Source organism: Miscanthus floridulus, chromosome 19, assembly GCF_019320115.1.
Source record: "Miscanthus floridulus cultivar M001 chromosome 19, ASM1932011v1, whole genome shotgun sequence".
Taxonomy (NCBI): Eukaryota; Viridiplantae; Streptophyta; class Magnoliopsida; order Poales; family Poaceae; genus Miscanthus; species Miscanthus floridulus.
The window spans coordinates 83969539-83983164 of NC_089598.1; positions in this window are offsets into that span (position 1 = coordinate 83969539).

Below are 13626 nucleotides of genomic sequence, written 5' to 3' on the forward strand. Positions count from 1 at the left end.
ACCAATGCTTTTGTAAGCAACGGGTCCAAATATATCCATGTGAAGCAACTCCAATGGCCTTTTGGTTGTCACAACATCTTGACAGGATGTTTAGCTCCAACTTGTTTTCCCGCTTGGCATGCACTACAAATCCTATCTTTCTCAAAAGAAACATTTGTTAGTCCAAGGATGTGTTCGCTCTTTTGAAGTTTGGCCAAGTTTTTCATCCCAACATGGGCAAGTCAGCGATGCCATAACCAACCCATGCTAGATTTTGCCATTAGACAAGTCTCGAGATTTACTCTATTTGATGTTGAAAGCATCTAGGCCCCTTGTTGGGTTTCGGTGATTAATGACAATACAAGATTACTATAACTAATGTGTATTTTGCAGAGGCAATTAAGTTAGGTCATGGTAATGGAGATCAATTGGGCAATCGATGTAGTCATGCCCCTACAATGGAAATCATTTCGGTTTTCAAAGGATGGATGACAAGGTTAAGGATGACTAATTCTAAGTGTCGATTGGAGTTGGAGAGACACTTAGAGTAGTTTAGGACTTTGTTTTTCCTTTGGCCGTACTATTAAGGGGGGTATGGACGGGTAGCTTGACCTAGACGAGTCTAGTGAGTTAGGTGTGGTGCACACTTGTTAAAACTAGCACTAGGTAGCTCCACAACAGCCCTATGATCCTATGGAGCAAACTTCATTCACATATGTTCAAGAGTTGGAAGTGAATGGAGGGTCAAATGTTGACCGGACGCTGGCTCCGGTGCGATCGGACGCTGGCCGCAGGGTCCGGTCAGTTTATTTGATCAAGCAGAATGCGTTCGGTGCGACCGGACGCTGAGTGGTCGAGTGACCGGACGCTGAGGGCCAGTGTCCGGTCGACTCCAGTAAGGTTCCAGAGAAGGAATTCTACGACCGGACGCGATAGGTCAGTACTGACCGGACACTAGGGGTTCAGCGTCCGGTCGAGTACAGTAAGGTTCCAGTGAGGGTTTAATGCGACTGGACGCGTTCGGTCAGGGGTGATCGGACCCTGCCAATGTCCGGTCAACACTTAAACACTGGTGTGCGGGTTGAACTGACCGGAGCGTCCGGTCACCCCGCAGAAGCTCATAACGGTTCGTTTTTCAGGCTGCCTTATAAATAGAAGCTCCACTCGTGTGTGGAGTTACTTTTGCTCATTCCAACAGCTGAGAAACACGTTTGTGAGTGCTAAGAAGAGCAAGGTCCTAGTGAGGTGATTGAGATTTGAGAATCCAAGAGTGTAGCCTCATTAGTGAATCAAGAGTAGCAAAGTGTGCATCCACCGCTCTCATTAGGCTTCGTGTGGTCAAGTGAGAGTTCGTGCTTGTTACTCTTGGTGATCGCCATCACCTAGACGCCTTGGTGGTGATTGAGAGCTTGGTGATCACCCAGCGGAGCTTGTGGGTGACCCAACTCAAGTTGTGAGCGGTTTTGGGTGATTCACCGCGATGGAGTGTCGAAGAATCAACCCGTAGAGAGCACTTGATCCTTATGCGGGTGCTCCAATGAGGACTAGTGGGGAGTGGCGACTCTCTGATACCTCGGCAAAACATCGCCGCGTTCCTCTCTCTCTATTTACTTTGAGCAATTCAATACTTGTTGTTACATTCATAGAATTACCATGCTAGAGTAAGTTTGGAATATAGGTTGCAAGTCCTTTGTGCGTTAGATTAATAGAAACACTTTTCTAGGCACAAGGAGTTAATTGGGCTAACCATAGGATTTAATTATTGCAAGAAAATTTAGAATTAGCCCAATTCATCCCCCTCTTGGGCATCTTGATCCTTTTAGATGTGAAATCAACTAGATAGAGTTTCTTTTTTAAATGACCTATAAATGCAATAGAGGAATCATCCCTTCTATAGACTTCCACACCCTTATCTGTAAAGAGACAATTATAACCCATCTCACAAAGTTGTGAAACGGACAACAAATTATATCTCAACAAATTCACAAGTAAAACATTAGAAATGGAATTATCATTTGATATAGCAATTTTACCCAAACCGAGGACTTCTCCTTTTCCATTGTCACCAAACACAATATTTCCACTATGATCATGATTTGGTTGGAATGATGTGAACATGTCCTTCTCTTTGGTCATATGATTGGTGCATCCACTATCCAACACCCAACTTGTTCCACCGGAGGAATATTCCTATAAGGACAAATTAAGCTTTTGTTTTAGGTACCCAAAAAGATTTGGGTCCTAGAGGGTTAGTCACATAAAACTTGGGCACCCAAACACTCCTCATAATTTCCTTTCTCTTTTGGGCACCAACATACTTAACCACAATCTTGCCATCCTTACCCCAACAACACATATAGTCACTAGCATAGCACCGTAGAAGTGGTGCTTGTGGCTTGGGGCCATCGGATTGCTTCGTCTTGATTGTCTTGTTACTTGTAGGTTGGATCTTTGGAATGTAGACCTTGTTGTTGGCCTTGCATATTAGCTCATCAAGAGCAACGCCCTTGTTGAACTTCACACAAGGCACATCATTGATCATGTTCCTTCCATTGGCCTTTCCATTATACCTATTGTAGCCAATGCCTTCCTTGATTGATGGGTGCCTTGATGACTTGTATATAGTCTTATTGGATTGCTCTTGACACTTGCACCCATTCTTTAATATCATCTTCAACCTATGAATCTCCTTGTCTTTCTTCTCTAACTCAACAAGGTTAGTTGTATATGCATTCACATTAATTTTATAGCATCTTTTACAACCATCACTAGTGGAGACATTAGAGTCTTCGGTTGCCTTAGGAGAAGTTGAAGTGCTAGCCCAAAGAGTACTATAGTTTAGCTCAAGATTTCGATATTTTTCTTCCAAGCTTGTGAGGCTTTCTTGAGCTATACTCTTCTCATTCTTGAGGCTAGCTACTTGATCATTAACTGAGGAATGTTCCTTAGTCAATTTCTTAATTGAGTTATTGGCTAAAGATAATTCTACGGTTAACTTCTCAACCTTCATCTTTTCCTCGGCGATAGATGCTTCAAGTGCAAGATTTTTCTCTCTCTCTTGAGTGATTATATCTTCTTGCATCTCTAAGCATCTATCCCTCTTCTCTAATTTCTTCATTAACGTTTTTGTTTTAGAGAAGGCCTTTTTACCAAATTTCTTTATCATAGTTGCTTCAATTTCTTCTATGTTCTCATCACAACTATCATTCTCATCACTAGAGGAAACGGGTGTAGTATGTACCTTCTCCCCTTGTACCATGAGGCAAGTTGGGGTATAGTAGTCGTTGTCGATGAGGTTGGAGAAGAGCCCCGATGGTGAAGATAGGTTGGAGAAGAGTTTTGGTGGTGAAGTTGAGTCGGGAAAGATCATGGTCAGTGAAGAAGAGTGGTGGATGGCGATGTTTGCGACTCCCTTCTTCTTCTTCTCATCATCACTTGAGTCACTATCACTTGACTTCTATTCTTTCCCAGGATGAGCTTCACCTCTCTTCTTGCCTTTGTTCTTCTTGTCTTTATCCTTGTCGTGCTTGTGCTTCTTTTTCTCATTAGGACAATCGGTTATGAAGTGACCGGTTTGACCACATCCATAGCAAAATCTCTTTTTGAACCTTCTCTTTCCATCACCATAGGTCTTGCGGTTGCTTTTCTTCTTCATAAACTTTCTAAGATTTCTAATCATAAATGCAACCTCCGCATTGGAATCTTCTTCTCCACTTGAGAAATCATCCTTCACTTTCTTCTTGTTTTCTTGACTTAAACCTTGACCTTCATGTTGTTGAGTTGCTTTAAGGGCTGCACTCTTGTTGAATCCCATTGCATTAGGATTTTAATTGTGAGCATTGATTGCATCTTCATCTAGACACTCATGATGCTTGAGTTTTGAAAGAACTTCTTGAGGGGTCATCATAACCGGGCCTTTCCATGATCACGGACGCTAGCAGATTGTTCTTGGCTCTATAGGTTCTCAACATCTTTCTAGCAACCTTGTTGTCATCTCATTCGGTGCTTCCAAGAGCTCTTATGCGGTTGACCAATGCCATGAGCCTATCAAACATGGATTATATTGTTTTATTTTGCAAGAATACAAATCTTTCCAATTCACCATGAAGCAACTAAATGTTGCCTTTTCTCACACTTTTATCTCCTTCAAATGACACTTTCAAAGTATCCTAAATTTGTTTTGCACTTTCCATTCCATTCACTTTTCTAAACTCATCCGGAGCTAGGCTTGACACAAGCAATGCTATGGCTTGTGCATTTTGATGGAGGTTGTGCACTTCTTCTGGAGTTATCTCTCTATCTTCATCGGTAAGAATCATCACACCAACATCCATAACTTCCCAAAGTCTTGCGGCATTGAGATGCATCTTCATCTTGTAAGACCAATCGGTGTATCTTATTCCATCAAAGTGAGTCGGCTTGCCAATGTTAACGGACGGAGTATGTAGTGTTGAACCTTTCATGAGTTGTCCATAGTCAAAGCTCATGTTTGAATATATTCCCTTTCCATGAGCATGCTCACCGGCTCCAAAATCACTAGTGGCATCTTTGTTTGTTTCATTCTTGTCACTCGTATCATTCTTGCCACTTATTGCATCATCAACCTTCTTGCTCAATTCTTCCTTCATCTTGCTCATCTCATCTTGCATCTTTTTCATTTCATCTTGAAAGAGCTTGGCTTGAGCACTCATCAACTCTTTAGCTATTTTCTTGGCCATTTCGACGGCAACGGCTTACATCTTGTCGGACTCCGACATTGTTTCTTCTCACGAGGTGAAGCGCAAAGAGAAGACCTTGCTCTGATACCAATTGAAAGGATCTAACAATGCCTAGAGGGGGGTAAATAGGCGTATCTAAAAATTTACTACAAATGCTAAGTTCAAATCTATCAGTCAATGTCGGAAGTCCTGACGTTGTCAGAAGTTTCGGCGCAAACGTCAGCAGTTCCGACGCCTACGTGAACTACAAAAGCAGTGCCAAATTTAACTTTGCGGATAAATAATCTTACAACCTCACTTTCTAGCGGTTTGGTGAAGATGTTGAGACACTCCCTTGACGCCGTAATGCCTCCAAACCGTAGATCAAGTCCAAACCCTAATATGAAAGTTTGGGAGAGAAAGAGACAAACAAATACAAGTAATCTCTAGCAATCACAACAACAATAACAACAACAAGTACGCGGGACACAAGGATTTATCCCTAGGTTCGGCAACCCCATAAAGGAGCTCCTACGTCCTCGTTGTTGAGGTGACCACCAAGGTCAGAGTCTCTTCCACCTCCCTGCCTCTCTCAAAACGACCACAAAGGTCACTTGAGCTTTCCACTAAGAAATCGAAGGGTGATACAAACTTCCCAAGGCTCTTCCACAAGATGGAAGCTCTTGGGCAATGCCTAGCCAGCTAGGGGCAAAGCCCCAAGAGTAATAGATGCAAAATCAACCGGCTTGATGAAGAAATCAAGTGCTCAAGCTTGCCAAAGTGATGCTCTCACTTAATCCACTCTCCTTTCACTCAAAACCCTAAGGGAATCGAAGATTAGAGCAAAGGGGGAGGAGAGGGGTGCTTTAGTTGCTTGGGAGCTGTTTAGCACGAAGTGGGTCAGCTGTGAATGAGTCCATAACGGTTAGAAGTGAAAAGAGTGATATTTATACTCCAAGTGAAAATCTAACCGTTCAGATCTATGTCGGAAGTTCAGACGCAGATCTTGGGACTTCCGACGTTAACAGAAAACACTATTCACATAGGGTCAGAGGTCCGCGCGAGTAAGTCAATGTCGGAACTCCTGGCAAATGTCGGGACTTCCGATGTGCGCAGTTAAACAACCAGCCAACACCGCTGATGCCAGGACTTTCGACATACGTTGGGAGTTCCGACGAGCGCAGACAGCCGACCAACAGAACCACCGATGTCAGGACTCCCGGCTTGGGTCGGGACTTCCGACTCACGTCGGGACTTCTGACGTCCATAGTCACCGCGCAGGCTAAGTGGCTGGGAGTCAGAATTTTCGGCAAGAGTCATGACTTCCAACTGTCGGGAGTTTCGGCTTACGTCGGGACTTCCGACACCGACAGTCACAAAAAAATAATCTACGTGTTCGTGGAGTGCTAGAGTGTCTCTCTTTTGATTTTATTATTATACTTGAGCACTCTATCTTCCTCAGACCAACTAAATTTGCATCCCTCTTTATAGTGCGGTGGATCCTAAACTCAAAAACAAAATTAAAACCTTTGAAGGGCGTCTTAAGTTCGTCTGCCTTTTCAACTTCAAGAATTGAGGGATACCATTTCATCTTTATCAATTCTTTGATTCTTTCATGGAACTAATAGCTGCGACATGTCTCATTAAGATCACATTAGTCCCTAATTTGGATGTCATCAATACACCATGAAAGCATCTAGGCCCCTAGTTGGATTTCGGTGATTAATGTCAATACAAGATTACTATGACTAACGTGTGTTTTGTAGAGGCAATTAAGTTAGGTCATGGTAATGGAGATCGATTGGGCAATCGAGGTTGTCATGCCCCTACGATGGAAATCGTTTCGGTTTTTAAAAGGATGGACGACAAGGTTAAGGATAACTAGTTCTAAGTGTCGATTGGAGTTGGAGAGACACTTAGAGTAGTTTAGGACTTTGTTTTTCCTTTGGCCGTACTATTAAGGGGGTATGAACGGGTAGCTTGACCTAGTTGAGTCTAGTGAGTTAGGTGTGGTGCACACTTGTTAAAACTAGCTCTAGGTAGCTCCTATGAATGCCTAAGATCCTATGGAGCAAACTTCATTCACAGATGTTCGAAAGTTGGAAGTGAATGGAGGGTCAAACACTGACCGGACGCTGGCTCCGGTGCGACCGGACGCTGGCCGCAGGGTCCGGTCAGTTCATTTGACCATGGAGATCTAGTCTGGTGTGACCGGACGCTGAGAGGTCATGTGACCGGACGCTGAGGGCCAGCGTCCGGTCGACTCCAGTAAGGGTCAAGACTTGAGAAAGTGCGACCGGACGTGTCCGGTCGATACTGACCAGACCCTGAGGGTTCAGCGTCCGATCGAGTCCAGTAAGGTACCAGTAAGGGTTTTATGTGACCAGACGCGTCCGGTCAGTGCTGACCGGACCCTGCCAGCGTCTGGTCAACTCTTTACTACTGGTTCACGGGTTGAACTGACCGGAGCGTCCGGTCATCACGACCGGAGCATCCGGTCATCCCGCAGAAGCTCATAACGGTTCGTTTTTCAGGCTGCCTTATAAATAGAAGCTCCACTCGTGAGTGGAGTCACTTGTGCTCATTCCAATAGCTGAGAAACACGTTTGTGAGTGCCAAGAAGAGCAAGGTCCTAGTGAGGTGTTTGTGATTTAAGAATCCAAGAGAGTAGCCTCACTAGCAAATCAAGAGTAGCAAAGTGTGCATCCATCTTCTCATTAGGCTTCGCGTGGTCAAGTGAGAGTTCGTGCTTGTTACTCTTGGTGATCGCCATCACCTAGACGGCTTGGTGGTGATTGGGAGTGTGGTGTTCACCCGGCAGAGCTTGTGGGTGACCCAACTCAAGTTGTGAGCGGCTTTGGGTGATTCGCCGCGACGGAGTGTCGAAGAATCAACCCGTAGAGAGCACTTGATCCTTGCGCGGATCAAGGGGGAGCTACACCCTTGCGTGGGTGCTCCAACGAGGACTAGTGGGGAGTGTCGACTCTCCGATACCTCGGCAAAACATCACCGCGTTCCTTCCTCTCTCTATTTACTTTGAGCACTTACTTTGAGTATTTACTTTGAGCAATTCAATACTTGTTTTACATCCATAGAATTACTTGCTACAGTAAGTTTGGAACATAGGTTGCGGGGTTGTTGTGCTTTAGTTTGATATAAACACTTTTCTAGGCACAAGGGGTTAATTGGGCTATCCGTAGGATTTGATTATTGCAAGAGAATTTAGAAATAGCCCAATTCACCCCCCTCTTGGGCATCTTGATCCTTTCAATTGGTATCATAGCCTCGTGCTCACGTTTTTAAGCTTAATCGCTTAGAGCAAGATATCTCACGGGGATGGACCTCCTCCTATCTTTGAGGGAGATGATTTTCCATATTGGAAAATCTGCATGGAGGCATACTTAGAAGCTCTAGATGTTGGAATTCTTAGAGCCGCCTCTCAAGGGGTCCCAGCACCTAGGAATGCCGCACAACTTCAAGGCGATGAAGTGAATTATGAAAAATGGAATGCAAAGGCTCGCAACACCATCTTTAGAGGCCTTTGCAAAGATGTGTTCAATCGTGTAAGGAACCACAAAGACGCCCATGCACTATGGTCGGACATTTGTGCGCTCCATGAGGGAACCAAGAGTGAGCGTGAGGAACGCTATCATCTTGTGATTAAAAAGCTAAATTCTTTTGAGATGTTTCCCAAAGAAAGTGCTAATGAGATGTATTCTTGATTAAATGTTCTTGTAGAGGAAGTCAATGGGCTTGGACTTACTCAAATGTCACCATCCGACGTTGTGAGAAAAATCTTGAGTGTCCTCCCCGTTGATAAATATGGGTACATTATGACCGTGCTACATCAAGGTGATCTTTCCGCCGCTACACCAACACAAATCTTGGGAAAGATCAATACTCATGAGATGTACATGCACATCACACCATAAGATGGCTCATCCTCTACAAAGAAGAAAGAGAAGGACTTAGCATTCAAAGCTAGCCAAGACAAGGGCAAAGCAAGACTTGAGTATGAGAGCTCAAGTGATGAAGATGATGAAGAAAGCCTTGCCCTCATGGTGAAGAAGACCACCAAGATGCTAAAAAGGCTAAATAAGAGTGGCATCAAGTTTGATGGCAAGAAGAAGAAGTTCTTCACTAGCTCAAGAAGAAAGCCAATCTCCAAGATGGATTGCTACAATTGTGGCGAACTTGGCCACCTAGCTCATCAATGCACAAAGCCCAAGAAAGACAAGTTCAAGAACAAGGGCAAGAAAGATGAGTCAAGCGATGAAGATGAAAAGAAAAAGAACAAGCCATACAAGAAGAGAGATGGCAAAAAGAGGGACTTCTACAAGAAGAAGAAGAGTGGCAAGGCCTACATTGTCGGTGATTGGCTCACGGACATTGATTCATCAAGTGGATCATCCGATGATGATAGTGACGATGAAAAGGTGGCCGCCATTGCAATTGATCTTGCATCTTCACCGCCACCATCGCCATCATCCTCTACACACCTATGCCTTATGGCCAAAGGTGAACGCAAGGTAACTAAGAGTGATGATAGTAGTGATGATGAACATGCTAGTGATGATGATAGTGATAGCGATGATGATGACTCACCTACATATGATGATCTTGTCAAAATACTAAGAAAATATACTAAGATCATTAGAAAGAGTAGAGCTACAAATGAAAAACTTGATGCTAAAAATGATTCACTCTTAGCTAAGTGTGATACATTAGAAAAGGCCAATGATGAGCTCAAAGAAACAAATGATTCTATATCATCCAAACTCAAGGAGCTCAAATCTTCTAAGAAAGAGCTTAAAGATAAAAATGATAAACTTGAGTGGGTGCACAATGAGCTTATCACTAGTCACAATAAGCTAAAAGATGAATATACAACTCTAAAGATCAATTATGATACCCTTATTATTGCACAAGAATTCTTACCAAATGAGCCACATGATGCTACTAACCATGTTGTTAAGATTGATATAGCTACCTCATGTGATGATTTAATTGATGAAAGCATTGAGCATGGATCTAGTAGCAAGGGCAAGCAAGTGGTTGAGTGCAATGACTATGATGAGTATGTCAAGCTCAAGAGTGACAATGAGAAGCTCATGAAAGATCTTGAAGAGATGAAAAGTCACAACACCATTGTGCTAGAAAATCTTGATCATGACAAAGAGGTGATCCTTGAGAATGAGAAGCTAAAAGAAGAAATCAAGAAACTCAAGGAGGAGAAGAACAATGATATTCTCAAGGAAGAGAACAAGAAGCTCAAGATGGAGAAAGAGCATCTCAAGATGGGATTGAGCAAGTTTGCTAGAGGCAAGCATCTCCAAAGTGAGCTACTCATGAATACCGTCATGAAGATGGATAGAAGTGGCATTGGATATATGGCAAGTGTAGAGAAGAAGAAGGCTCAAGCTCAACACCAACAATCAAAGCCAAAGCCAAAGCCAAAGAGATGTTTTGAATGTGGACAAGAAGGCCATTTTGCTCATGAGTGTCAACTCCACCACCACAACCCTTGCCCAAGCATGCTAGAGACCCTTTGCTTTCAATGCTCACTACATGCTTAGAAAAGATTCGAGTGGAAAGATAAAAGTCATGTTCTTAGGTCCCCCCAACAAGAGTAGGCCTAAGAAAATTTGGGTGGCTAAGTCACTTGTTGAGAAGGTGAAGGGCCCTCAACAAGCTTAGATCCCTAAAGCTTGAATCTCTTGTGTGTAGGTGAACTACAAGACCGGTGGGAAGTCATTGGGTTATAATAGTGGTTGCACTCAACATATGACCTGTGATCCTCGTATTTTCACCTCACTAGATGAAGAGGTAGATGGACAGAGAAAATAACATTTGGAGATAATTCAAAGGGCAAGGTTAAGGATTGGGCAAGTGGCATATCAAATGATCATTCCATCTCCAATGTGCTCTATGTTGCTTCATTGAGCTTCAACTTGCTATCCGTTGGGCAATTGTGTGATCTTGGCTTTCAATGCTTATTCACCGAGAAGGAGGTTGTTGTATCCAATGTAGATGACAATCAAGTGATATTCAATGGATTTAGATACAACAACTTATATCTAGTTGACTTCACCTCCAAAGATGCAACTTGAAGACTTGCCTATTCACCAAAACAACACTTGGGTGGCTATGGCATAGAAGACTTGCTCATGTTGGGATGAGCTCACTCAAGAAGCTTATGAAGAATGATTTGGTGAGAGGGTTGAAGGATGTGAAGTTTGAGAAGGACAAGCTTTGTAGTGCATGTCAAGCCGGCAAGCAGTTGCAAACACTCATCCAACCAAAGCTTTCATGTCAACCACAAGAGTGTTAGAACTCCTACATATGGATTTATTTGGACCACAACATACAAGAGTTTGGGAGGAAATCTCTATTGTCTTGTGATTGTGGATGACTATTCAAGATATACATGGGTGTTCTTCCTTCATGACAAGTCTGAAGTTGCATCTTGTTTCAAGAAGTTTGCCAAGAGAGCTCAAAATGAATTTGAAGTGAAACTCAAGAAGATAAGAAGTGACAATGGCAAAGAGTTTGACAACACAAACATAGAAGCTTATTGTGATGAAGTTAGAATCAAACATGAAGTCTCCGCAACCTATACTCCTCAACAAAATGGTGTAGTTGAGAGGAAGAACCAGACTTTGATCACTCTTGCAAGGACAATGCTAGATGAGTACAACACCCCCCGAAGCTCTATGGGCGGAAGCAATCAACACCGCATGTTATGCATCCAACCGCCTATTTCTTCAAAAGTTCCTCGTCAAGACACCATATGAGTTACTCAATGGGAAGAAGCCGGACGTCTCCTTCTTTAGGGTGTTTGGTTGCAAGTGCTACATCTACAAGAAGCGGCAACACCTAGGGAAGTTTCAAAGGCGTTATGATATAGGTTTTCTTGTTGGTTACTCATTGAAGTCCAAAGCATATAGAGTATTTAATCATGCCACCGGCTTGGTTGAAGAAACATATGATGTGGAATTTGATGAATCTAACGGCTCCCAAGGAGCACATGAGAATCTTGATGATGTAGGTGATGAACCATTGAGGGAGGCTATGAAGAATATTCCGGTGGGAGACATCAAGCCAAAAGATGATGAAGATAATGTACAAGTCATTAACCAACCTTCTTCATCAAATGTACCACAAGATGGTGAAAAAGTTGGGAGAGTAGAAAATGAAGATACTCATATCTCCCATGAGCAAATGGTGGTACAAGCACAAGATGTTGATGCTCCACAACCTCCTCATCAAGTTGTCAATAGAAGAAATACACCTCTCCTACAAGATCATCCACAAGATCTCATCATAGGGAGTCCAACAAAGGGGGGTGATGACTCGATCTCAAAAAACTTACCTCATTTATTGCTCATCACTCTTTTGTCTCTTGCTATGAGCCTACCAAGGTAGAAGAAGCTCTTAAAGATCCGGATTGGATCAATGCCATGCATGAAGAGTTGAACAACTTCACTCGCAATGAAGTGTGGAATCTTGAAGAGCGACCAAAAGGTGCAAGAGTCATTGGAATGAAGTGGGTGTTTCGCAACAAGCAAGATGATCAAGGTGTTGTTATGAGGAACAAGGCAAGACTAGTTGCAAAGGGGTTCTCTCAAGTTGAAGGTTTAGATTTTGGAGAAACCTTTGCACCGGTTGCAAGATTAGAAGCCATCCGTATCCTTCTTGCATATGCATCACATCATGAAATGAAACTATATCAAATGGATGTGAAAAGTGCATTCTTAAATGGCTTTATTAATGAACTAGTCTATGTTGATCAACCTCCCGGGTTTGAAGACCCTAGATATCCTAATCATGTTTATAGGTTGTCCAAGGCACTATATGGGCTTAAGCAAGCCCCAAGAGCTTGGTATGAGCGCCTTCGGGATTTCCTTATTGAGAAGGGCTTCACCATTGGGAAGGTCGACACCACACTATTCACCAAGAAGCTTGATGGGCATATCTTCATTTGTCAAGTATATGTTGATGATATCATCTTTGGATCATTAAATGAAGACTCATGCAAAGAATTTGGTGAATTGATGTCTAAGGAGTTCGAGATGTCAATGATTGGTGAGCTTACATTCTTTCTTGGTTTTCAAGTCAAGCAAATGAAAGAAGGCATCTTCATCTCTCAAGAGAAATACACAAAAGATCTTCTCAAGAGATTCAAGATGGATGAATGTAAGCCAATCAAGACCCCAATACCTACCAATGGACATCTCGACCTAGATGAGGGAGGTAACTCGGTTGATCAAACTCTCTAACCGTTCTATGATTGGTAGCTTGTTATATTTAACCGCATCTAGGCCCGACATCATGTTTAGTGTGTGTATGTGTGCTAGGTTTCAAGCTAGTCCTAAGGAAACACATTTAATTGCCATAAAAAGAATCCTTAGGTATCTTAAGCACACGCCAAGCATTGGCCTTTGGTATCCCAAAGGAGCTTTATTTGAATTAATTGGCTATTCCGATTCGGATTACGCCGGATGCAAAGTTGATAGAAAGAGCACATCCGGAGGATGCCATTTGCTTGGTAGATCACTTGTGTCTTAGTCCTCCAAGAAACAAAATAGTGTGGCTTTGTCCACCGCCGAAGCAGAATACATTGCCGCGGGTGCTTGTTGTGCATAAATATTATATATGAAACAAACTTTACTAGACTATGGAGTAGTTCTAGAGAAAGTACCCTCTTTTGTGCGACAATGAAAGTGCGGTAAAAACTTGCAAATAATCCGGTTCAACACTCTCGCACCAAGCATATAGATATCCGCCATCACTTTCTAAGAGATCATGTAGCCAAAAATGATATATCACTAGAAGGTGTAAGATCCGAAGATCAATTAGCGGATATCTTCACTAAACCGCTAGATGAGGCTACATTTTGTAGATTGCGAAATGAGCTCAATGTACTTGATTTTAGTAACTTCACTAAAAA